Below are 27,062 nucleotides of genomic sequence, written 5' to 3' on the forward strand. Positions count from 1 at the left end.
CATTTTATTAAAATCGCAATATGGTCTACTACAATTTTTTAAATCGCAGGATGAGGAGGAAAAGGTGAAATGACCTATATCGTGATAGAAGATTTTGTCCATATCGCCCAGCCCTATATAAAAATAATAAATATTGGAAAGAAGCATCAAGAATATACGTTTGTTTTTTGTTTGTTTTTTCATTCAAGTTGAATAAATTAAGCAAGGAGATATGTCCTTTCTGGCTACCATCTTTGTTTGGATTAGGAAAAAGAGGTGAAACTTAGGAAAATGGATAGAAATCTTTTTTTATCATGGAGCAGATGGAATATTTTTTCATCCAGATGATCAGAAGAGTCTTTGAGTTTTCAGAGAACAGCAAGTGGTGTTAAATGACCTTCTGGTAAAGATTCCCCGCTATCTGCAGATCAAATGTTATAGTACACATACATATCTTCATTGTTGGTACTAATAGGCCACATTTACAATAGATTATAGAGACGCATACTAGTGTCTGGTTGTGGTAACACTCACTCAGGTGACACTTTGTGAAAGCCCACTGTCTTTACATCTCACCCTACCCTGAAACTGTTCATTTTGAGTCTGGGAAACTGCTGCTGTTCCTTCCAGAAAAAGGCCATCCTCATTAAAATAACACAAACAGTAGAATAACTTGACTAAACCTACCAGGGGGGCCCGGGCTCAAAGGCAGCAGAGGCACTCATCTTTTAACTTTAACATCATCAACGCTGTCAAACGAGTCCTTTTTAACCAGACAGTTCCGTTTAATGTTGCCTGAGTCAAAAATGTGTCGGAGCGACGCAGATGTATTCGGTTTGATGACAGCACTCTCGGGGGACCTTGGTGTTATTGGTTTGAAACATCTAAGTCAAAGTTTGAATTCAGTCTTTTAAAGAAGAAAGTGAGACTCAGTTTTCACGTTAGTAACATTTTATGGCAGAACAATATCTATAGTCTGGACCAAGGTTCTTTTTTTCTTCTCACAAAAGGTGAAGACAACTGAAATGTTAAAGCTACATGAGGGAGGTGTTTAGGAAGTCATCTGTGTGTGACTGTGACCCATTACAGGAAATATTGAAGCATGAAGCAAGACATACATGCATTCACACAAAACTAAGTAACATTTGATACGAATAAACAATGTTAGAATACTCCATCATACCTAGAAATGAATGGGAAAGTGTCCTTTTCTGGGACATTCAAATTGGATAACATCTAACTTATCTCAAGGAGGAAGACAGTAACTTCATTCAGACATGTCTTTGGTAACATTTTGTTGCATATAAAGTGGTCAAGATACAGCATTTACCTGGCATGGGTCTGTCAGGGCTTGTTGAAGTAAATTAAGACTTAGGTGGAGACCGGTGTGGCGTGCCTGGGCTTTTTATGTCACAAATCAAGGATTTGATGCTTTCCTGCCTTTTCTTTTCATCCAAACCAGGGTTCAAAATATACTGTAGGCCTGCACAGTACGCTAAAGTTACTCCTTTATGGACCGAAACAAACGTAGATATGCAATGACTTCTAAAACTCCAGTGGAAACACAAGTCCCAACTACTGAGCAGAAAGCACAGTTCTCCTCTAATGTTACAGACCGTCATCAAACTATTTCAACAACGTTATGAATCGATGCTGTCAGTTCACACGTTATGAATCGATGCTGTCGGTTCTCTTAAACGACGACGCTAAAACTAGCAAACACTTCGGCTAAGACTAGCAAACCCTTCCTTAGCTCCCAGTTGTTCGTGTAACGGGACACTACGGTAAATGGACGCTTATGAGTGTGCTGAAGTGAAGTTCGGCGAAATATTAGTGAGAGGGGCTCTCATGTTCTCTCATGTCCTCCGGGGACAGTCTGTCTTCCGCATTGCTCAGCAGCAGAGCTCTTGGCTAAAACCAGAGACGCCCAGAGACCAGAGTCCCTTTAGACTAAAGTTGACGGCTCACAAAGTGTTTTGTTCACCGCCTGACTGAGCCTAGCTCAGCAGCAGCTAGCGACATGTTAGCTGTGTTTCTGTTAGTATTAGAAGCAGCAGCAGCAGTGCTACCGTACCGTATCGTACCGTGTGAGTCCACGCCCTCAGAGTGAACTCAGTCCGAGCTACAGTAACATTCACATTGTAGCCTAACAAGGCCGAACAAAGTGAAGACGAGCTCCTCCAAGCCGGTCTTATCAGTCAGACGTTAAAGTACAACAGTTGAAACCCAGCCGATAGTCGCAGAGCAGCTTTCAGCGCTAGAAGAGAGCTCCAGAGTTTCACTTACCTCGCTTTCTAGGAAATAGCACAGAGGTTGAAATCCCACCAAAAACACTGAAACTTCTTCATCCAGATTCTGGGAGAGTTGTAGGCAGTGACGTCACGCTCTGAAATTCCAGCCGTCTCAGTGAGTTGAGAGCTTTGAGAGGTTTCAGAGGTTTGCCCATGTAAGGCAGCAGGCCAGCCACGGTGTCACCGAGCCACGGGATCACGGCCACTTTATACACTGATGGATAGAACAGGACAAAATGCACAGTAACATGAAAGCACTTTCCCCTTTTTTATAAGATAAACCCTATATGACAGATTTTGATAACTAATCGTGATATTAACTGAAACATATAATTATATTTATATAAGTATGCACACCTGCAAAATGTCATCTAATTAAATAGCCATACAATAAATAGCCTAAAGTATATTAACATATAGCACAGAAATAGTCAACTTTAACACAAATAAAACAGAAACATATTAAAATCTAATGTATTACAACTTCACCTCAAACTACAGACTCACAAATTACCACAAAACTTAATCAACACTTCTCTGACCATGTCAGTAATAAAACGTTACAAGAGTCACCTAACACACTGCAAGAAAAGACTCACACTGTGAACTACTAAATGCCACTTAATTCAGATTAGGACTATATTTTCAGCCAGGACAGACTTTTGTTGTGTGTTATGCTAGCCCAGTCGCACAGCAGTTCATGAAATAGTTACGAAATGTAATGTACTGAATCGTGTACGTAGACACGAATTTAATTTTTTTTTCATGATGGTCAGAACAAAATCAATTCATATGTGTAATCCACATAATTGTGACCCGGGAAGTAAAAAGAGCGACGAAAGCCGTGGAGGGAGGAGGTTGGGGTGGTTCGTGTCCCATGTGATACCACATGTCAAAGTCAATTTATTTGTCACGTAACTTCTGTACGTAAGTAACAGCACTTCCGGAGGTATTTGAACTCAAACCACGACCTTTTCCAAAAGCTAACTAAGTAGGTTTTGTCACGTAACTTCCGTACTTAAGTTTTGCCACTTCCAATGTTATTTAAACCCAAACCACGATCTTTTCCTAAACCTAACTAAGTACTTTTGTAGCATAAGCCTAACAAGTCTATCTTTTTCTAAGCCTAACTAAGTAGTTTTATTTTTGAAATACTGGAGCAGAAATTGACACATGTTGCTGGAAATTCGTAGGAAAATGCACAAAAAATACGTTGTTGAAAGTTGTGCTGAGCGTAACGAAATAAAGGGAAATTCGTGAGACCGTGAGACTGTGTTGGTTACGCTGTATTTGTTTGATTTGTATTATAAACTTTAATAATGCATGGCTTTTTAAAGAAATTCAGTTTGTTTCATATCATGTGCAGCATGTGAGTCCAAATTTCCATATGGGGACAATAAAGTATAACGTATCATATCATATTGTATCGTATCGTATTATAAGAATGTGTGTTTTTTTTTCAAGGTATCCTGCTGAACCAACACATGATAATTGAAATTGTAAAGTGCTGGCTCAAAAGGAAGCAGCTCAGCAAGTGTTTCAGTAACGGAGCACTCATCCAATGAGGTGTGAATTGACACATGCTGTAATCAGAACAGATTCCAATTCATACACTGTGTGTGGCATGCTGCAGCACCACCGTGAGTTGTCATGCACTGTCTATCTTCTGGAACCACGAGAGGGTGGGCGCTTGTTAGTGTTTCCACTTCAACTTGGCAGTGTGTCTCCTTTATTAGCTAGTTTTGTTTATAGTTAATATTGAAATATTACTTGCCATATATTCAAGTATTGGATTTACGTACAAACAGTAGTGAAGGTAATTCTGGCTTGAATATTAGAATCACACAACCACGTAAGAAACATGCATGCTTGCAATACATGTGTAGGCTTATGTGCCACTGGCAGTGTCAGCAAAATGGCATGTCGGCCTACTGCTCCTGTACCTATCAAATAGCAGCAGGTCACAAAAGGTCAAAAGGTTTTCCTCTACTTATGGTTTGCAAGCTTCCTTAGCATGCATGCACTGCAAATGTGAACAAGGCCTTAGTGCTTGTATACTGTTATGGTCACAGTCAACAATTTGTTTAAGGTTTCCATAGTTGATGGTTTCTGTGTTACATGTTGAGGAAGTGAAATGTATTTCTATGGGTATGGTGATTAATATGAGCTGAAAGGACCTCCACAAAAGTTTGTAGAGTAACACTACAGTGTTTTTACACTCTGTCTTACAGTATATACAGTATGGAATGACAGTGATTTAAGGGGTTTAACAGCAGATTGTTGGCTTTAATCAACGGATCAATAGCCACAGTGGTTGAACGTTTTTTAAAGTAAATTTTAGTCGCATACAGACTGACTAAATAAGTATATATTATAGTTTAATCTGTCTTTCATCATACCCCAGAAACACTTTATCAACATAAATAATTACCTTTGGAATACATTTTACAATTTAAATGACATTCAAAGTAACTCCAACCCTGTCCCTGTTTTCATTCATACTAATTGCATGTGCTACTGTACATTGTATAACTAATAGGCTTTTTTCATAGCAGACATATTGACTTACCACAGTAGGAAAACACAGGTGTTACTGATAACATTAACGATGGCTCCATTGTGTTCAAGTGTCCCAGTAAGCCATGACAGCTAAATGGAATTTAGCCTTTATTAAAATGTATTGTGTGTTTTTCCTACTGCGACATGTTAAAATGTCTTCAGTGAAAATGGCCTTTTGTCATAGTTATAGTATAGTAGTTGTTTTAGTATACAGTTCAGGAAATTAACTTTATGGTTTTGTACTGACAGGAAATGATACAATATCTGTACTGCCAGACGTCAATCAAACTGTGACTTTAGAATTTGACAGGAAATTAGACTCAGTGAAGAGAAAGTAAAATGTATTTTACAAAATTTTAAAGCAGCATTAATTAAAAAAAAAGAACAATCTGTGAACGCAACACTGAAATATCATCACCTAATAAAGATGATATGAGTCTGCAGTGAGACTGAACCAAAACAGTGAAGTTACGGGCCAAAAAGAAACAAAACAATGAGCCGAAAGTCCTAAAACGCTCCGTAGAACTGAGGGGAACTGCAGTCTGGTCACAGTGGGTTCGTCATTACAAGCAACCCCTTTCATATTACAGAGAGTCATTTGATCCATTGTTAAAAGTGCTAAATGCGATGTTGAGAGCATTTCTATTGCCTCCACATGGCTCTCAGTAGGGCGAAGGCTGAGCCGGTGATTATACACTAATGAAAACATAGTTATGAATACTATATTCCATTTCTTCCAGTTACCTCCAAAATCCTACACACTGGTCCTTTAATACTTTTTTTGTTTGTTTTCAAAGACACCGATCGCTCAGACCACATTCGGAGAGGGGTCTGGGCCACATTAAGGACCGCCTACTGAATTGATGTGTCTTGGTGTCTGTGTCTAAATTCACGAATATGTCGAATATTACTACTGCTGTCTCCTAGCGGTTAAAAACAACAACGCATTTGGCCTTTGCAAACAGGAAGGATGTAGGTTAGGTGTTTATTTGCATATAGAACGGGAAAGTGAGCTCAAACTGATCTCAAGACGCATGTGGAGATGCATTCTAATGCCAGGTGTGAACTGACGTAGCAGTTCACATGTGATCAGATGACCCAAGACGCATGTTAATGCCAGGGGCAAAATCTTTGCGGGCCTGTACCACCACCATCCACAATTATTTTCCAATCCCTTTTGGCATTGCATTTCCATATGGAACAACAGTGTACATCAACAGCAAACAAATACAAATAAAGCATTTGGCAGTCTGCATACTTACTCTTCCATTATACTGATTTTTGACACTTGCACTACATTCTCAAAACCTTAATGTTATTACATCTGTGTCTCTCCTGCTATGGCATGTCAAGATTTCTGCTGTCAAAAAAGCTGTGAACGAACCTTCAATCAATATTTTTTTACTTAAGGCATATCACATTTTGGTGAAACAGCACCTGAACACGTTCTAGTTTATAATGACTGAGCTTCTGTTTTTCACTCGTTATCCTCGGCTTCTTTTCAATTTGGAGTTCTTCTGCCGCTTCTCGTTTGTCAAAGCTGAAAAATGCTTCTGGTGTTTGACACATGCAAGCGCCACAATCAGATGTCCAACAGAGCTCTTACTTCATGTGTGCTTCAGCTGACCTCAGTGATCTTTGCCACTATGCAAACTAGACAATTAGAATGTGTGCTTGTGATTGCATGCAAATATGATAACTGCTTTTTCACCTCTGATTCTGTTCTCATGGTTTCATAACACTGACATTGTGTGTGTCATGTATTTGTACATGCAAATACATCCAGATATTGTTGCTTTTATCTCTGAGATGAATGATATAATTACTGATTTGTTTCTATGACTTAGTTTAATGGAAATATTTACGAAATGAAAGCGCTGTCATTCTTTTTAGAGGCCAAATGTAAAAAAAGTAGAAGAATTCACTCTGAGCCCTATCTTTCAACCGATAATTCTGACTTTACTGCAACTGATTACATTGTGCTCCAAGCTCTGGATATACTTTTTTTTTCACCGTGCATAAGGAAAGCATAAACAGCACTTGCAGATCGAGCACGCTGATAAAAACCAAACGATTTGAGCTATTTTAGTGTCTTACCCGTGCATCCCCTCATCTCGAAGTTCCAGGGCACACTGAAAAAAGGTAATCTCATTTGTAATGTGTGACAGCTTATTTGCAAGTGTGTACACTGGCAATTTTTTTAATGGGCCCGCCAGTGATTCTTCTTCCACTGATTTCAAAAAGACACCCTGGAACAGTTTAGGCGACACCATGCCATCGCCTGTGAACTCAAGTTATCAATCAAACACCAATTAACATGCTCGGTTAGAGGAAATCTAGGGCTCTTTGATGTTCGGCAGTTAGGCAGTGTAGCTACGCATGTCATTGATATGATGGGTCTCAATTTTATCCTCACTGTACCAAAACATATGAAAAGAAATGTGCTCACAGGGTCCACCACAGCAGATAAGTCACACTGGAGATACTGTATGTTTGATGTTTGATCGAACTTTGTCATGTTTAACTTCACTCATTTTAATTACATATCACACAGAAAGGAAGAGAAAACAACCTCGTTTGCCATGTTTTAGTGTTTCAATTGTTCCAGCATCGGATATCCTGTTTTATTCGCTGGTTGTAACACCGTCTTCTCCCCCACACCACTTCCTCTGAAGTAGGTAAACCTCAAACACTATACAGAACAGCTGCACAGTTGACATGCACTTCCTCATAAAAGTGTGATTGAAAGCGTGTGTTTTGCACCTACATGCTGAATAAGAAAACGAGAAACCAATTGTTTTCTAAATGCAGCTCTCTTGGTTTCAAAAAGGCCCCGTTTTCAGGAATCAATGGCCGACAGCGACAGTGTTGATAGGGCACAACCTGACAAGTGAAACCATGACGAGTAGAAGGGTGAATTTGTAGGTAATGTCATTGCAACACAGTCTCACGGCAGTTTGTGAAATAGTCATGAAATTGAATCTATTTGATTTGTGTACATACACACAAATTTCCCTTTTTTCTCGTGATGCTCAGCACGACTTTCAACAATGTATTTTTCGTGTGTTTTCCTACGAATGTCCAGCAACATGTGATGCACGTGTCAATTTCCGCTCCAGTCTTTTCAAAATAAAAAAGATTGTGGTTTTGGTTAAAATAACTACGGAAGTGCTTTAACTTAAGAACAGATGTTACATGGCAAAAACTACTTAGTTAGCTTTAGGAAAAGATCGTGGTTTGGGTTAAAATAACACCGGAAGAACCGGAACTTAAGTACGTAAGTTACTTGACAAGTAAATCAGCTTTGACTGGTTTCACTCCGAACACTAAGAGTGGTCTCCTGGGCAAAAGACCTGTTTTTTTTTACCCACCTATTCACCCCGACCTCCTCTTTACACAGAGTTTGCGGTTCACAATTACGTGGATACAAATTGATTTTGTGCTGACCATCACGAAACATTTGGTATCTCACTATAATCATTTTCAGCAAGTCCAGGTGCCCTGCACAAAAACAACACAGAGATCTTTGAAGGAAAAAAACAACAAAAACAACAACTGTTGGAACTATGTATGCTCTGTTAATTAAAGCTGAGATAGCAGAGATTAGTCTTCAAGCACAGCCATATTACAGAGAGTCATGCCAAATAAGGAAGAACAAAAGTATGAGAGAGGCAGACTCACCACAAAAACAATGTCCCAAAGCTACTAATCAAACAACTCCCAATCTAGATCTAGACCTCAGATTACACTAATGAATTCTAATTCTTATGTTTTAGCATGTAAATATGTATTAAAATGGTAGACGGAGACAATCCCTGCCTACAGCAAAGGTTTTAGCAGAAATTATCCGTATACTTGTGAGCTTCACGCTGCACCTTTGAAGCGATTTTGTCGTTGTATCCTGAAATCTTCTTTTTTTTTTTTTTTCGGGGATTTGCCATTTATCATGGCATTTATTTATTTTTCAATGAACATTATCAACTTTCTTACCTCTGAGGAAAATGGATTCAGCTGTCTCTGTTCCTCAGCAACAACAGCGTATTGAAGCGTTTTGTCTAGTTGATGTTATCGACCAAAAACCTGGATAACACATGCAGCCATCGAGACAGCGTAGTTTCAGTTACAATATGAATATGAAAAATTAATCACTAAATTGTTTATCTTTTTGGAACCAGAACCCCTAAATGAACCCAAATTCAAAAGGTCAGATTTTTCTGTCAAGAAGTATGCCTATTTACTGTAGGAAGCAGAGGCCTGCAGGCTGAAAGGGCCCACTATCTCCAAGTGTAGGATGCAGGGGAGGTCAGTAGTGTTTGTTTCTTGAAATAAAAATCAATTACAGTTGCAGTGGTGTTTAATCTGTTATGTAGTGTGAGACCATTTGGAGATTTAAATGGCAGGTCTATTATTTCTGTAGCTGCCCAGTGGTGTTCCTTATGCATTCAAACTTTGGTCAAAGTATGTATGTTTTAGCATCAAAATGCTATTTTCCCAAGCCCTTCTAAAAACCTTTTCTCTTGTGACCTAACATAGGTTTCTGCATGATAACGCTGCTACATGTACAGTACATATACATCCTTATGTAAATGTTATTAACATTACATACAGTAACTGAGATGGCGGTCAGCATGCTCCCAGTTTGGAGAAGCAGACGGGAGTACCAGCACGGAGGCTAAGCAATGTTCTGTGTGGACAGATCCAAAAGTCACACAATAACACAATCAAACTAATTGATCAATGCAGCGGTGGACTAGCAACTCCCTTGTTCTGTAAGGTTAAATTACTGGTTTCCAAGGTATCCAAGCTAACCCTTTTGGTTATTTCCAATCTTAGCACAGCTAACTTTGACTCAGCTAGTGCTAGCGTTCACATTATTCATAACCTTGTTGATTAGTTTTTTGCAGCAAAAGTGTGGGCATTTCCATTTGAAAAATGGGAAAGAACGTAGATGGCACTCTAAAGCTAATTTTTGCTCGACAAGTTTCCGCTGAACAGTGGCTGCTGTGTCATTTTCGAGATAATGTGAAATGTTAAAATGTAGTGTAACAGTAGCACAGAGCATTATCATGTAATGTACAGTAACTGAGGCAGCAAACTAATGTCAGTTAGAGAGCAATATCTACCTAAAGTCGGCTAACGTTAGCTAACATAACCCTAACAACCCTAACAACCGGTCATACCAGACCAAATAAAACACATTGAAAAAGGGTGAAATTTATTGCTTATGAATTCAACTTTTTATCTGTAAGAGGAAGAATGTGTTATTGCTACTTTCCAAAGTTACATGGTCTCGCCTTAAGGGTGCCCACATTTGACCTCACAGTGATTAGACATGAACATATTGTGAATTATTACCTCCGCCGAGGCCGAAGGCCTAGGAAGGAGGTTATGTTTTCACTACCGTTGGTTTGTTGGTTTGTTTGTTGGTTTGTTTGTTGGTTTGTTTGTTGGTTTGTTGGTTTGTTGGTTTGTTGGTTTGTTTGTTTGTTGGTTTGTTGGTTGGTTTGTTGGTTTGTTTGTTTGTTGGTTTGTTGGTTTGTTTGTTGGTTTGTTTGTTTGTTGGTTTGTTGGTTGGTTTGTTGGTTTGTTTGTTTGTTGGTTTGTTTGTTGGTTTGTTTGTTTGTTGGTTGGTTTGTTGGTTTGTTTGTTTGTTGGTTTGTTTGTTGGTTTGTTTGTTTGTTGGTTTGTTTGTTGGTTGGTTTGTTTGTTGGTTTGTTTGTTTATTGGTTTGTTGGTTTGTTTGTTTGTTGGTTTGTTTGTTGGTTTGTTGGTTTGTCCGTTTGGAAGAGAACTCGTTGACATTACAGTTTACTTCGACCAAGGCACATTAGGTGTCTGTTGCAAAGAGTGACGACGACGCTTTAGGTGAGTTTTATTTTGTTTCTGACCACTTCCACTTAAATCATTTTACGCTGCGCCGCTATGCTGCTTCCGCTATGCTGCTTCCGCTATGCTGCTGCTGCTCCGTTATGCTGCTGCTGCTTCCGCTATGCTGCTGCTGCTCCGCTATGCTGCTGCTGCTTCCGCTATGCTGCTGCTGCTCCGCTGTGCTGCGCTGCGCTGCGCTGCGCTGCGCTGCTCCACGACGTACAGCTGATCTCAACATAAACAAAAATGTGGAAAAACACGTTCATGAAACCTGCCGTGGCGGAGGTCTGCGATCTCCGACTGCACTTCTAGTTGAGCAATACTTTTATTCTATGTAACAAATTAATAACCATCAGCATTATTTGTTCTCAACACCTCTCTTGTCCAGGTCCAACAAACTTTGGAATATCTGCATTCCAAGAACTCACAACACTGTTGAACATTTCTCTTATATGAGAAAAAATGAAGTTTTGATCCTCAGACAGGCTTCATCAGGCTATCCTCTGTACATATACTGAAATGCACACAGGAAGAAGGCAAAAGAGAGGAGAGGGTTGCACAACCTGGACAAGTCAAACAACTTGTTCAATGCTTTCAAACAACAACTCCCAATAGGTTCATCTTCTCGAGCCCGAACTAAGGCTTTGAATTCAGGATAAGTTCCTGAAGGTTTGTTTTTCTGCTCAGGATGCAGAGATCCTAACTGTTTCCTTGTCTGTTCCCTTATGAGGGAAAGACAACAAGTGGACCAGCATCTTCGGACCATAAACCATGCTGACATTCAACTACAAACATACAGAGCAGACATTCCTAGAACCTGAGGGCTGCTAGACTGCACCCGACCTGCAAAGACAGAGACAATGAATTCCTGCACAGTAACAGCTTGTAACAATGAATAAAAAATAAAAATGGAAGTTACTAAAAGATTGTCATCACTTACCTTACACAGAAGTTCATTTACCAAAGTATTTTAACATCATGTTTGGTTGGAAAGCCTTCAAAATCTGATAGTTTCCACTGAGCAACAAAACATCATTAATTATTCATACACTGTTTGTCTACAGTAAAAGAATGGCAGAGCTGGAAGTATGCAAAATCAAGTAATTTGCAAATAATTGATAAAACTATACAAAATCAGAAGACGCATGCACATTTTTATATAAATACACATAATTTTTATAGACAAATGCTTTGGGGCGGCAGTAGTTCAGTCCGTAAGGACTTGGCCTGGAAACCAGAGGGTCGCCGATTCAAGTTCCCACATGGACCAAGTGTGAACTGGTAGCAGTTTGCCTCTTGGGCACTGCCGAGTTGCCCTTGAGCAAGGCACCAAACCTCCAACTGCTTGGGGTGCCTGTCAGGGGCAGCCCCCTCGCTCTGACATCGCTCCATTAATGCATGTAGGTCCTGTTTGTGCATGTGTGTGTATTTCGGGCCTGTGTGTACTGTGTAAAATAACACAGAGTGAAAAAATGTAATTTCCCCTCAGGGATTAATAAAGTGCCTTTCTTCTTGTAAGAAGAAGAAGTTCTTCTCCTTTTACAAGCAGTGTACTTTTGGAATCAAAGTCAGCATTTTAAGTTTCTGTGTAAGAGGTAGCGCTGTGCACATGCTAAGAAAGACCTTTCCAAATGAAAAGAAAGCTTGTACTCTACAAGTTTGTTTCTTCCATATTTAAAGGTTACGTACAGACTCCTCTCAGCCAGAATGTCTAAAAACATGTAAAGTGGAGAGTGTGAGCTAGGTGGGGGTTAACAGTTATGCGGAGGCTTGGCAATGTATTGTGTGATGATGCAGGGGGCATAGATAGGTTCAGACAGATAAGGGACAGAGAAAGATTGATACACTGGCTCTGTTAGAAATCGCATACTAACATACTATTCATACTATTCATACTAAGTATGACGTCAATATGAGTATGTACTGTGTTCCAACTTTCAACTGCATAATGTGAGGATTTTGTGTACGTGCAGCCCATTCGCAAGAAATGCGTATAAATGCCACAATAACGCGCAAGGCGTTTAGTGTGTCTTTTGTACGCCATGTATCCTGTACTGAATGCAATGTAAACGTTTCTGCGTACAAAATGCTATGATAAGAGTTTGTGAGGTCGTAGAAAAAGCGAGAAAAATCACTTATGGTGGTCGAGTGGATGGGCCCTACAAACATTGGATTTTTAACCAGGGGACCTGTGTTCGAGGCCATTGTAGACCGTTTGTCTACAATGACCAGTGACGTTTGTCACGTGCTAAACGTCACGTTTCTTTGTTGACGTTTGAGATGCGTTTTCCGTAGTTGTTTCCGTACTTGTTTTACCTAGTTTACTTATTTATTTTAAGCCCAACCATGACGTTTTCCATTGCCCTAACTAAGTGGTTTTCTTGCTGGACCCTAACTGCGTTTCCGTGGCATACAAATGATACACAAAAACGCTAAAATGTATACTCGCGTGGCATGTCGGGTTGGTATGCGAGAAATGCCAAGATACATGTATACTACATTAAGAAGAATGAGACGTGAGCTTGCTGAACATACTCAACTGCACCACAATGCATTGCGGCACTTCAGACTGTGCAATGGCGGACAGCGATGCAGACGGTTTACATAATTAATCGTCCGATAAAATAATTCCGAATGATGGTGAGTGAAGTTAAGAGGAAAAGTGTGGAACGTTGTGATGAGTCATGTGATGCAGAGAAGACATATTGCTTGAGTGTACTTTGGTGTGAACAGTCTGCTGGTAGTAGCATACTTAATCGATAATTTAGTAGGCAGTAGCCTATGCAGTACAAACTGATTGAGTATGTATTACGTAGTATGTAGTACGCAGTATGTTAGTAGGCAATTTCGAACAGAACCAGTGACCATTATCGTACCCACCACTTCTAGCTAGCATGGATAGCAAAACTCTCAGGACACATTTGCCACAGAAAGATCACACAGAAGGAAGATCTAACATCCCCTCTGCCCCAACAAAGTTCACAGAGCCTTAAAGGGGACATATCATGCTCATTTTCAGGTTCATACTTATATTTTAGGTTTCTACTAGAACATGTTTACATGCTTTAATGTTTCATAAAACACTTTATTTTCCTCATCCTGTCTGTCTGAATATACCTGTACCTGAAATGCAACGTTTTAGCACCTGTCTCTTTAAGCCCCCCTCCAGAAAAAGCCCAGTCTGCTCTGATTGGCTTGTGAGAAAAATATGTTGCACCTTTGCAAAGGTAGTTCTCAAGCTGTTGGCCATATATTCTAATGAGCCTGCATGTGACATAGAAAGGGGAGCCAAATCTGAATGGCTTGTTGGATCACATGTTTTCTGATTTAGGCAGACCACAAAAAATTGACTGGGTCCTCTTATTTTACAGTTTGTGGGTTGGTAGGCACTCCAGATACCCAAATATATGTGCACAAGCAGTGAAAAAGTGAGTTTTCCATATGTCCCCTTTAAAAGTTTGAACCTCTGGCTAGGTCTTCACCTCTTGAACTCAAGGCTGCGGTTGGCCCTGTAGCCGCCAAGTATATATCATATATAAAGATGGATGACATGACAGCTCCCCAAAAGTGAAGCCAAACCATCTGGATTGTCCTCTGGTGGCTGGCTGCAGTACAGCTCATAAATCCCGCCTCCTCCATGTTAGTGGAAGGGACATGGGCCAAACTAAAAAGTCAAAGTATTCGTCAAATACATTTTCCTCAAAGATGATTTCTATCATTTTAGGTAGTTCTTGGCCCTGTTCAGACCTGATATTTCACATGCGTCCTCAGTGATCGGATCACAAGTGGACAGCTCTAAGTACATCTGTTCACACCTGGCATTAGAATGCGTCTCCACATGCGTCTTCAGTGACCACTTGTGATCTGATCTCACTTCCCCGCTCTATATGCAAATAAACACGTAGTAAACACACGGCTAATACAGCAGCCGTTGTGACGTAATATTACAGGAATGACAGTAGTAATATCCTACATATTCGTGAATTCTCGTATATCGTATTAAAGCGACTGTTTGTAACTTCTTACGCGTATAAATCAATCCGGGTTGGTTTTCCATGCGCGCTAGCGTGTGGCTACGCTGTTCAGACTCAGACTCCAACACAAACTACAGTGAAGGACCAAAACCTCTTGGTTGTATCTAGTGAAGCTCGTCTGTTAAACAGTGTTGGCCGCAGTCGGAGGACGCGGGGGAGACCGTAGCTTTGGTCTCCAGTGCCGGAGTCTCTGCTGTACTCTGCTCCTCTGCCTGCCTTCACTCACACACCGCGCTCATTCTCACTCGCTCAGCTTGCTCTACCTCACATGCATGCGCGCACACTCCACACTGCAGAAGAGTTAGTTTATCTCTGAGAATATCTAGTGAATGTACAGTGGACATTTGTGCAGAAATAACTGCTGCAGCTCCTCCAGACCAATAGAGGTGTCCCGTGTCTTGTGAAGTGACGGGGCTCCGCAGAGAGAAACGTTATCGTCTCCGACGAAAACTCCGGTGTCTCCCCTGTTCCCTCCGGCCGCGGTCGGGAGGCTGAGGCAGGAAAAACCAACACTAGGATCAGCATTGATTCATGGAGAGACCTTCGTCTGGTCAGCTAACATTACTGCCAAGCAGCTGAAATATAGAGTGATATTGTGGTTTTAGCTGACGTGTGTCGCCTCACTGTGTTGAGCGATGTTCGTTCATTTCAATGTAGCGCGAGCACAAGTGCGAGCAACACTGACTTTAGTTGACTTAACGGCCACAGGTGTCGCTGTTAACAAGACATTTCTGATTCTTACAAACAGTACCTTTAACATCAAAATAAAAGATTATCGTACCGGCGGTCCCCGAGGACCTCCACGCCGTCGGCACAGCTGCTTTTGCCAGACAACAGTGGGGTATAGCATTCCAGAGAGCTGAGGAGGACAGAGAATAGGCGGGCAGTCGGGTGTCAGCTCCGCGCAGAGCAGCGGAACAAAAATCTCCGACAAGCCCATATTTTAAAAAAATACAGCTGTACCGACAGGATCCAGTAGAGCACAGAGGCCGTTTCCATGCTGACAAGCGCCCATGTCTGCCTGTCTGTTCACCTGAGGGGCGCGGTGATCCGGCGGATCCAAGCTGGACATCAGATGAGTAGGCGGTCCTTAATATGGCCCAAGACACATTAACGTAGACACTGCTAAAAGAATGTGGTCGTATGTGGTCCAGACCACCTCTGAATGTGGTCTGAAAGTTTCGATCTCAATGCATCCTCAATGCGTCTTGAGTGTGTTCACACCTGTACTTAGAGCTGTCCACTTGTGATCGGATCACTGAGGATGCATGTTAATACCAGGTCTGAACATGGCCCTTATCACGCTGATGTATGTTCAAGTGTTCATTTATCTGATAAGTTTGGTTGTAATTAGTTATTTGATGCTATAAAAAGGGGCAGAGACGTCATGATTGACAGCTCTGGGTCTCTTTCGCTGACAAGCTGCGGCCTTGCTCAACTCGCGACTGGTAAGGGCGGGTGACCTCGATACGGCGGCTCCACCGCCCGATCACTACTGCGCAGACTCTGGCTCCAAATGACGTCAAAATCTCAAAATGGCAGCTCCCATATCTGGGATTTTTTGGTTTCACTTCTGTACAGTGAAGGAACATAGTGGGAGGAAGTGGAGACGCGTCGTCCATCTTTATATACAGTCTGTGGTCCAAGAAAGGACGGAAGATGTCACAAAGCTGTACAAAGCTAACGTTAGCTATTGCTGGTTCTCCTTAGACTAAGAGCCTCACCTATTATGTCATAGTTGATGAGCGCCCACGGAATTTGGCTTAACAGATCTTTCAGCTAAAAGGAGATACATATATAAGCTAGTTTTGATCAACTGTATTAACATAATACAGCAACAAGAATCTATGTGATTGTAACTTGAACACTGAATTTGATCTTTCTTTTGAATATTTGTTCTTGCCGGTATCAACGTTCAACAGACCGTCATTGTACTAGAATACTGACACAATGAAATATCGCATCTGAATGCCTCAAACGCATTTTATTCCTGATACTGAAGATCACGCTTTCTGAGCACTCACAGACTCTATAGTGTGTTTGCTAAAGAAAGACAATCCTAGAATGTCTAAGACAGAGCTGTCACTTTAAATCATCCATTGTGTGTCTCTCAGAAGTATATTTTCTCTCCACTCTATAAATGCCAACTAATGCAAAGCATGAGATTAGGCACTTGTGACCTTTATTAGAGCTGATAGCAGCCGCCGTGGTTACCGGGGAACTCCATGTTGGCACAACAAAGGCTCGTAGTGGCGCTAGATTACAGATCTACGTGATAGCAGGTAAGTGATAATGACAAGCAAGCATTATCCTTTTCTGATGTGATAATTACCTGCAGTTGACTGCCTCGGAAAGGTTATCATACGCACAGACGACCTGGAACAGTCCAGGAAACTGCAGCAATGCAATACAGCAGGTTGTTTATGGGAAGTCTGTGATTTCAAATCCATATGTGTTGGAAAGAATCCAAGTGACACTGACAAACTTGCTAGATTGATTAATAATCTATAAATTCAGTCTGCCTCACTCACTGAGGGCTACATTTTAATTAAAGGAACAGTGTGTAACATTTCGGGGAATCTAATAACAGAAATGGAATATAATATTCATAACTATGTTTTCATTGGGGTATAATCACCTGAAACTAAGAATGGTTGTGTTTTCGTCAACAGTCTTTTGCTCAAGTTACTTAGAAAGGAAGGAGTGAGCGTAGGGGTACTCAGTTGGTTGCAATCTGCAACCACACCACGAGATGCCGCCAAATCCTACACACACTGGACCTTTAAAGGTACAGTGTGTATAGGATCTGGCGGTATCTAGCGGTGAGGTGAGGAGATTGCAACAAACTGAAGCCTCTCCAGTCTGCCAAGCGTGTTGGAGAGCTGCAGTGGCTGACGCAAAAACGCAAATGGCCCTCTATAGAGCCATCTGGAGTAGAGCCATTGCTGTGTGTGTGTGTGTGTGTGTGTGTGTGTGTGTGTGTACACGTTAGAAGTGAGTGATGGAAGCGAGCAACGTTATCGAGTCCAGCCCAAGCAGGAAAAGTTAATGTTTGGTTTGTCCGTTCTGGGCTACTGTAGAAACATGGCAGACCAACAAGGCGGACTCCATGAAGAGGACCTGCTCCCTATGTAGATATGAAGGGCTCATCCTAAGCTAACGAAAACACAACGACTCTTATTTTCAGGTGATTATTTACTAATGGAAACATCGTTACTAATATCATATTCCACTTCTGCCAATAGATCCCCCTAATTGTTACACACTGTACCTTTAAATGTTTTTCTTGGAAAAGAAAGTAGGTGTTAAATTCCTCTGCAGACAGTGCAGGGTCACTGTTTTCAACTTCCAGACTATTTTTTTTCAGACCCTGTTGATGTGAATTACTGCAAGGCATGCTGCAGAGAGCGAGGATGCTGTGAATCGTTGATGTTATATTTCGGAGGGAAAGGCAAAGGCAGAAATATGATGATGTCTCTCTGGGCTATAAAAACCCCAAAATAAACACTTCATGAAATCATGTTTACATCTAGAAGGTTGCAACAAGAAATGGTCCCTTTTAAAGAATTTGCTTGATCCCTCTTTTGTTAATTTGATGCGGGCCGAAATTACATCAGATGACAGCATAATCCGACATCATTATCAACATCAAAAATGTGTTTGGCGCTGTTTGGCTCCGGGCCAATGGCAGCGCAGCCTCTGTAACGGGATGATATGGATTACACTTTGCAAACCGACCTTGCCCCCCCCCCCCCCCTCTCATTTTTTTATGCCTGCCAGTCAAACACAGTGATGACCGCCGCTGCCGAATAAAACCCAAATATCCCTCTGATGATTAAGGTCACTCATACACTGCTCTACAGAAGCCATCCTCTTATAAGCCCCCACAGAGCAGGAGAGAGGGGGGGTCGATGACTTGGACTCCACTCAGTCTTGATGTCTTTATTGACATTCATCTCCAGCGCTGCCCAGGTTCTTTCTGCCTCACCGTGGCTGCCGGTGACAGTAAGAGGACAACACAGTAATCAAAGTTTTCCTCTGAGGCGCTGTGACCTGTTGTTGGCTTTCATTTTGTGTGTCAGTTCAGAGGTTTAAGCTTCTTCATGAGAAGTTTATCCCGGGATCACGGGGATCTGAGGGCTCACCGGTCATTTGCCATCACTATCCCAAGAGCTCAGATTGTTGGGGCTGCTTTATTCTGAAACATGATGGAAATGTGTTGGGACTAATTTGGCTTTAGTAGGATTGGCTGAATATTAGTCCACTCATCCAATGGATTATCTCCATGGCTGCGACGAACATACTGTACAGATCTGTCAAACACTCATATATAACATCTCATTTCCCTCTCATGTTTGGTTCTTCTTGTGAATAAGTGTATACAGTAAGTGTGCATTCTGATACATGCATCTCTTATTTTTCTGTGATAATGGCAGCACTCATAAGCAACACAGTGCCTGGTGCTGACACAGTAAAACTGTGCACATACGTATATATATATATATATATGTATATATATATATATATATACAGTATATATACATACACACATGCCACATTAGCCTTAGGATCGCCGCCATACTGGGGAGGTCAGGACTGGCCTGTATACAAGTACAAGTGAATGGGGGAGCTGCCGTCTGGATAAAAAGCACTATAAAGTTTACATTTCTCAACCGATTTCAATGAGTCATTTTTATATTCAAGCATTTATGGATATCTACGGAGAGTAAAAAAGGTTTTGGTGAAAAGAACATGGATCACCGGCCGGTCTGTCCGTTGATATGGTGGGATTCAATAGTTAATTAAAAAGCCGTACTCTCATGACACATTTTCCTTTAAGAATTGTTCACATCATCAACATTACAGTTTAAGTTACATCTTCACAAAACGTGTGCTTCCATAGGTCATCAGATAAGACCTAGCTAGCGTTTGTTATTGTTAGCTAATCCTTGACCAAAGCTAATGTTAGCTTATAGATCTTCATGTCTAACATAATATCCTGTTTAAAACATAACATTTACGATACGTGTCTAATATCGCAAACATTAAAGCTGATGTCATGGGTTTTTTAACAAGCAATATTTAGCTAACTTTTTTAATTCAACGCTATTTTAAGGTAAGTAAAATTCATAGACTGTATGAAGTGGACGTAGTCACCATGACGTCACCCATTGGTTTGAGGACTGCGGTGTTGAAGCCTCGAGTTCAGCATTTTGGCTGTCACCATGTTGTTTTTTTGCAACCAGAAGTGACACGAGAGGGTGAAGCTAAGAACAACTGAATGCTGAATAAGACATTTTAGTGAAAAACACTAAACACTGAAAACACACTGTGAAAGGGTTAAAGTTCTAAGATGAAAACACGGACAACTCCCAGACCGGACAACGCCGTGGTAACGACCTGTCAATCACAAGGTAGCCCCGCCCTAAAGCATCATCTGTCTATCTGACTCTAAATGGAACCATAATTTACTAAATGAATATCATGCTGTATTGAAGAAGACTTGAAACTAGCGACTGAGACCATAAACTCATGTTTACAATGTTTACTGAGGTAATAAATCAAGAGAGAAGTAGGCTCATTTTCTCATAGTCTTCTATACAATCAGACTTCTTTTAGCAACCAGAGGAGTCGCCCCCTGCTGGCTATTAGAAAGAATGCAGGTTTAAGCCACTTCCACATTGGCTTCACTTCTCAGACCCTGGAGTTGCCCACTGGTAAAATTAAAAGGTGTTAAGGTTATAATTCAGTTCATGTAACATTAGGCCTAACGTTGATACACAGCTAGCAGCGATTATAGCCTAGAATCAAGATTTTAAGTAACTGGAGACAAAACTTTCTTATTTTACTCCACGTAGATCATAAATGCTTGAATATAAAGACGACTTATTAAAATCGGTTTAGAAATGTAGACATTATTGTGCTTTTTAACCAGAACAAGGTCAGCTCCCCTGTTCACTTGTATTTGTTTACAGGTCAGTCCCGCCTTCCCCAATATGGCGGGCGACGTTGACGTATCGCAAGGATGTGCTGAATCGGCCAATGCGGTATATATATATATATATATATATATATATATATATATATGGCTGTTAATAGCAAGAGCTTTGGGAATTTCTTTGAGGTGAGTTTATCTGCACGGACAGCATGTGTATTCATTTAATCTGAGTTCAGCATCAGGTGTCGAGAGCGATTACACGCTGATATGCTCACTCAGATTCTTGCTTTTACATTAACACTATGGATTCATGTGCAGTAAAGGGCTTTATCACGGGTGAAAAAAAATTAAAATAATTACATGCAGCTCTAATTATTTGATATTGCCACAAGTGATTAAAAAAAACAAATGTAACACTGATATTAGCCATTTTCCCCAAATAATGCTTTGCTGTTTTCAGGAGTTTCCTCCCTCAGCCGCATTGCTGGCTTTCCCATTGGCTGTGCCAGGTTGAAGTGACAGCTGGTGTGATGTAATAACCCCCCTCCACTAGACAAGTTATAAAGAGCAATATCTAGTTCCATGGATTGAGATAAGCTTAGGTAGATTAATGCTGCAGGACACTGAAATGTTTGTTGTATAAAAGCTCTGTTTATAAAACAATGTGTCATTGGCGTATATGAAAAACTGTAATCTGGCAGATGGCCTGAGCTCCAGGAGTTTCCTCCACGTTAAAGGCAATGTCTGGTCTGTGCTCCTGTGGCTTAATGGGATTTTAGACTCTTCATTCAAATGAATTATATATAGGAAAACTGGGATTATTTTACAGGCTGTTTAATCTCTTCTTCCTCCAAAACTGAGCCTGCCCCACGGTTTTAGCATTCGTGGAAAAGTGGAGCGACTGAGTGCTACAATCAATGAACGCTAGAGTGCAGGCGGCCTATCAGCTCAGAGAGCCGGAGATGCCCTGTGGACCGTTTCACTAACATGAAGCGTGCTCAGTCGACTTGACTCACTTCAGCCCTCACTACCGTGCCCGCCTTTCCAGAAGCGTTCCTGTCCTGCTGAACACTGACAGACATGAGGCTTCACCAGAGCTGCTCCGCCACCGCGAGACACACACTCTGCGCCCTTTTACACTGAAGACAGCTTCATCCCTCCAGCTTTAGCTGCCACTCAGGAGGAGGAGGGCTCGGGCACCAGTCAGACTCTGCATCCCGGAACATCCAGCTGCTGGCCAGAAAATACAACTCTGGTGAAAACAGTAAGGCGGGTTGAGAGTTGTGGCTGTGCTCTGGATCTAACTATAGTCAGGTAGAGAAGTTGACTGATCTCAGTGACTGGCACCGCTCACTGAAAAGACTTTTGGAAGAGGTCCCTTCGCTTCCTGAACTGGGCTCACAGCTTTGAATTCAAGGTGCAGCACTTCCTCCTGATTTCCTACTACAGATCCCATCATGCCTCACTCCTTCCAGCAAAAAAAAGGTAAGGCATCTTTCTTCTGTTTCTCAACGCCTGCGCAACTGACAATGACAATATTTCATCAATGCATTGCGAGACAGATGAAAAAGAAAAATTCTTTGAATTAAAGAAAAAGTTTAAATTAATATAAAGATTTTGGAAATACTTGACATACTTGATTGGACGATGATTTTGGATTTCTATTAGGGCCATCAAAGTTAACATAATAATAGTGTGTTAATGCAAAGTCATTTTAATGCCACTTATTTCTTTAACGCTTTAACACAACTTGTGGTTTTTAGGTTGTAGCCGGCAAATGAGGCTAAATAACGCTCCAAACTTGCGCTAAATTTTGGTGAGGAAAAACTGGCATGGCCATTTCCAAAAGAGTCCTTTGACCTCTGACCTCCAAATATGTGAATGTAAATGGGTTTTCTGGGTACCCACGAGTCTCCCCTTTACAGACATGCCCACTTTATGATAATCACATGCAGTTTGGGACAAGTCATAGTCAAGTCAGCACACTGACACACTGACAGCTGTTGTTATGATTGGAGCATATTGTTTTATGCTAAATGCAGTACCTGTGAGGGTTTCTGGACAATAACTGTCATTGTTTTGTGTTGTTATTGATTCCCAATAATAAATATATACAGTACATACATTTGCATAAAGCACTCCCACGTTGATAAGAGCATTAAATACTTGACGAATCTCCCTTTAAGGTACATTTTGAACATAAAAAATGTGTGATTCATTTGCGATTAATTGCGATTAAATATTTTAATCAATTGACAGCCATCATATATTGTCCTGCAACATAAGGACACAAGGCTTTTTCTTTCCAGTAAAGACATTATATTAAAAACATAATTTCAGTATATCTACCTCTGGTCATGAAATTGTTCACATTCTTTTGTCTACCATGAACAAACTGTATCCACAGAAAAAGGCCAGAAACTCTCCTGCACTGAAATAAGTGATAGAGCATTATATTTCCATACCGCTGTTATGATGGTCGGCTAATCTCAGAGATCAGATCAATATACTGCTCAATCGCCTGCTCAGTCACAACATTAACACGAGTGAGCATGCAAAGTAACGTTCACAGGGGTCACGATAAAACAACTGACATCTGATAAGCAAATGGGAGTACCGAAAGCAATAAATAATGTCCCCATGGGTTTAACTATGGTAGGTTAAAACATGTAAAATAGACATCTGAGTGATTTGAGAGACCTGTTTGATTTTCACGTAAGCTGTACCCTTCGAGAATCTGCATAAAAGACAAAAACACGTTAGTGTTTAAATCTTTATGTCAAAAAAAGGCTTTTACCATCAAAAGTCTCCTTAAAACATATCATTAATGCACAATGCAATCAATACTACGGTTGAGGAAATTTGGTAGGTGGATTTTCTGCTAAATTCACATGTGATTATATCAAGAAATGCTTGTGGTCCCATGCACACAGAGCACAAAATATTTCAAAGTGCAGCAGATATCAAGAGATGTAGAACAGATAACAATTATGCGGATGTGTTGAGCACAGGAGTAGTCACTCTGCTTTCTTGCATCAGCACTTCCACATGGCATTTTTTACTTTTAATGAAAGCACTGAGGGATCCAGTAGCTATGATGCATTAGAAAGAATTAATTGCAACCAAAAATATGCTCATTTTTTTTTCCATTTCAAACATGCATAAATGCAGATTAATGAGGCCTGACGGTTATGTGAGTTGATTTGTTTCTAGCAAACATAAAGAGTGGGAGGTTTTCCAGACTTTTAGAGGGAGAAAGCTTCATGTATTAGCTGAAATAAGCGTGTGGGCGCTGACGAGACGAAGAAAAAAATTCAATTAAAATAATCAGACATTTTATGCAAAACTAACACAGATTATATTCAGAAATTAGATATAAATTATATATAAAGATAAGAGAAAAGGTATTTATTTATTTTTTAAAAGATATATATTCTTTGTTTGCAAAACAACAATTTAAATTTGCATATATTTTCCTTGAAATTTCATGAAATTGTTTGAATTATCTCTTTTTGAATTCATGTCAGTACCCAGAGTTTTTCTGGGTAAAGCAGTTTACTTCTGGGGCTTGGTGGGATTGCTTTCATCCTCGCCAATCCCATGTTTCCATGTTGGATTTAAATCAATTTAGTGCTTTTGGCTGGAGGAACAACCCCCCCACCCCCCCACCAAAAAAAAAACCTGACATGAAAATACACCTATATACTAATGGAGGCTGTGAGCGTTTGATGATGATCTCTACACTGAGGGCTAATGCCAGATTTCTCTCATGAAATCTAATTATGAAAGCTCATCTAGAGCCCTTTTTTAATGTAACTGCACTGGACTTGACCTCTCGTGTTTGCATCTCAGGAAATATATATGTTTAATAAGAAATGTAACAATGCCTTACCCATGATTCTATTCATATTTTCTAACACAGCAGCAGTAGAGACAGAGAGCTGAGGTGGTGGATGTGCTCAATGCGCTGCTGCTGATTTGTGTGTGCTTCTTGTTGAACCGTGGCCTGCAGCTAGGTGTGTGTAGTTCCTGTTTAACCAGCCCCGTAGACCAGTATCAGCAGTTGGCATTAGATGCAGACAGCTACTTTGACCTGGCGGTGGGAGCAATGTAACATAAAGGAGAATTTGATATAGTTGAAAGCTAAATTGGGCCGGAGTGCAGTGGCGAGAGAGAGCTGCAACAGTTAACTGACTGTGACTATGTGGAGCGACTTTCTACAAACTCATTATGTTTTACTTCTATAATCCAGATTCAATATGCAGTGCTTGTGAATACAAAATGAAGAATTAAAACTGGTTTAGTGGCCTTCATAGTTAACTTCACCATAAACATGTTGATATTGGAAGATTCCACCGCTACAATGGAAATACAGAAGAAATGTCACCTGTATTGCCTAAACAGTGCAAATGACAAGCCTGAAATGAAATCGTCACAGTTTACGTGCCTTGTCCAACACAGTCTCATGGCAGTTCGTGAAATAGTAACGAAATTGTATCTATTTGATTCGTACATAGACACAAATTTCCAGTCGAGCAACACGTGACACACGTGTCAATTTCCGCTCCAGTCTTTTCAAAATAAAACTACTTAGATAGGTTTAGGAAAAGATAGACTTGGTTAGGCTTAGGCTACAAACTACTTAGTTAGGTTTAGGAAAATATAGACTTGGTTAGGCTTAGGCTACAAAATACTTAGTTAGGTCTAGGAATAGATCGACTTGGTTAGGCTTAGGCTACAAAAGTACTTAGTTAGGTTTAAGAAAAAATCCTGGTTTAGGTTTAAATAACACCGGAAGTGGCGTAACTTAATTTTGGAAGTTACGTGACAAATAAATCAACTTTGACATCTGGTTTCACACGGAACAGGAACAGTGGTCTCCTGGGGAAAGTTGTGTTTTTTGACCCACTCATCCATCACGACCTCCTACCTACACAGCTCTCTATACTTCCCGATTCAAAATTAGGTGGATTACATATGAATTAATTTCGTGCTGACCATCACGAAAAAAATGTGAAATTCGTGTAATTGTAAGCAATCAATACATTGAATTTTGTGACTATTCCACAAACCGCTTTGTCACCAAAGTGTTGAACAATATCCCCATTATGTTCGATCACAGTGTGAAATGAACATGCTGAAACATTCTTTGAGCATCTCGGCAGGCATTTTACATAGATACAGCTTGGATAGATACAACCTTTTCTATTTGACATACTCCAACATTCCCAGCAGATGAACTTTAAACACCCCTTCACCAACACTACCTTTTATTTTCCAAATATTTTCATTTCAGTTGATTTTAAAGTGGATGTAAAATAACACTACAAAAAAGTGAATATTGTTATATTTATATTTTTAAATTAGGGCTGTCAAAGTTAACGCGATAATAACACGTTAACGCAAATTTGTTTTAACGCTACTAATTTCTTTAACGCATTAATGTAACTTGTTGAGTTTTAGGTTCAAGGGTTGCTATCGTGAAGATACTGGTACCATATGAAACTAAAACACCTGATGAATCCATTAGTACCAACCATGTCATTCTAGCTTGTCGCAAAGGAGGCTAAATAACGCTCTTACGCAAAATTTCTTCGAGGAAAAACTGGCATGGCCATTTCCAAAGGGGTCCCTTGACCTCTGACCTCAAGATATGTGAATTTAAATGTGTTCTATGGGTACCCACGAGTCTCCCCTTTACAGACATGCCCACTTTATGATAATCACATACAATTTAGGGCAAGTCATAGTCAAGTCAGCACACTGACACACTGACAGCTGTTGTTGTCTGTTGGGCTGCAGTTTGACATGTTATGATTTGAGCATATTGTTTTATGCTAAATGCAGTACCTGTGAGGGTTTCTAGACAATATCTGTCATTGTTTTGTGTTGTTAGTTGATTTCCAATAATAAATATATACATACATTTGCATAAAGCAGCATATTTGCCAACTCCCATGTTGATAAGAGGATTAAATACTTGACAAATCTCCCTTCAAGGTACAACAGATAAAAAATGTCCAATTCATTTGTGATTAATTGCGACTAACTATGGACAATCATGCGATTAATCACAATTAAATATTTGAATTGATTGACAGCCCTATTTTAAATACAATTTATTGTCATTGTTTAGACCAATTTGGTTTGCATTCTTACTACCACTTGAAGTGGCAGAAGCTGAATCTTTCAACTATTTATCCACTTTCAGCTAATAATTGAACCCTTTTTTGGCTTAAATTTAGATCATTATTTCAACTGTTCACTTTCTGCCTGCTAATCACTTCTGTACAGTACGGGTAGTTTTGTAAGCAGGAGAATGCACGTTCCTAAAGTCAAAGAAAAAAACAAAAAAACATGCTGTGATATGAGAAAGGAGCCTTGCAACGTTCC

The 27,062-nt window shown here is 40.3% G+C and overlaps 1 protein-coding gene across 6 annotated transcripts in view; it reads right to left on the bottom strand.

The window, feature by feature from the left end:
* LOC119488874 (LIM domain containing preferred translocation partner in lipoma) overlaps positions 1-2,461 on the bottom strand; it is a 234,748-nt gene extending 232,287 nt beyond the window's left edge. For 2 of the 6 annotated variants that reach the window (XM_037770845.1, XM_037770844.1), the window contains exon 1: positions 2,266-2,461. The gene's annotated coding sequence lies outside the window, so the exon portion shown is untranslated. Of the gene's footprint in view, positions 1-1,309; positions 1,979-2,063; positions 2,224-2,265 lie in introns of those variants that run through there. The other 4 variants (XM_037770850.1, XM_037770846.1, XM_037770851.1 and 1 more) reach the window with 4 other exon arrangements.
* Positions 2,462-27,062: the final 24,601 nt, after the last annotated feature.

This window comes from Sebastes umbrosus, chromosome 5, assembly GCF_015220745.1.
Source record: "Sebastes umbrosus isolate fSebUmb1 chromosome 5, fSebUmb1.pri, whole genome shotgun sequence".
Lineage (NCBI taxonomy): Eukaryota > Metazoa > Chordata > Actinopteri > Perciformes > Sebastidae > Sebastes > Sebastes umbrosus.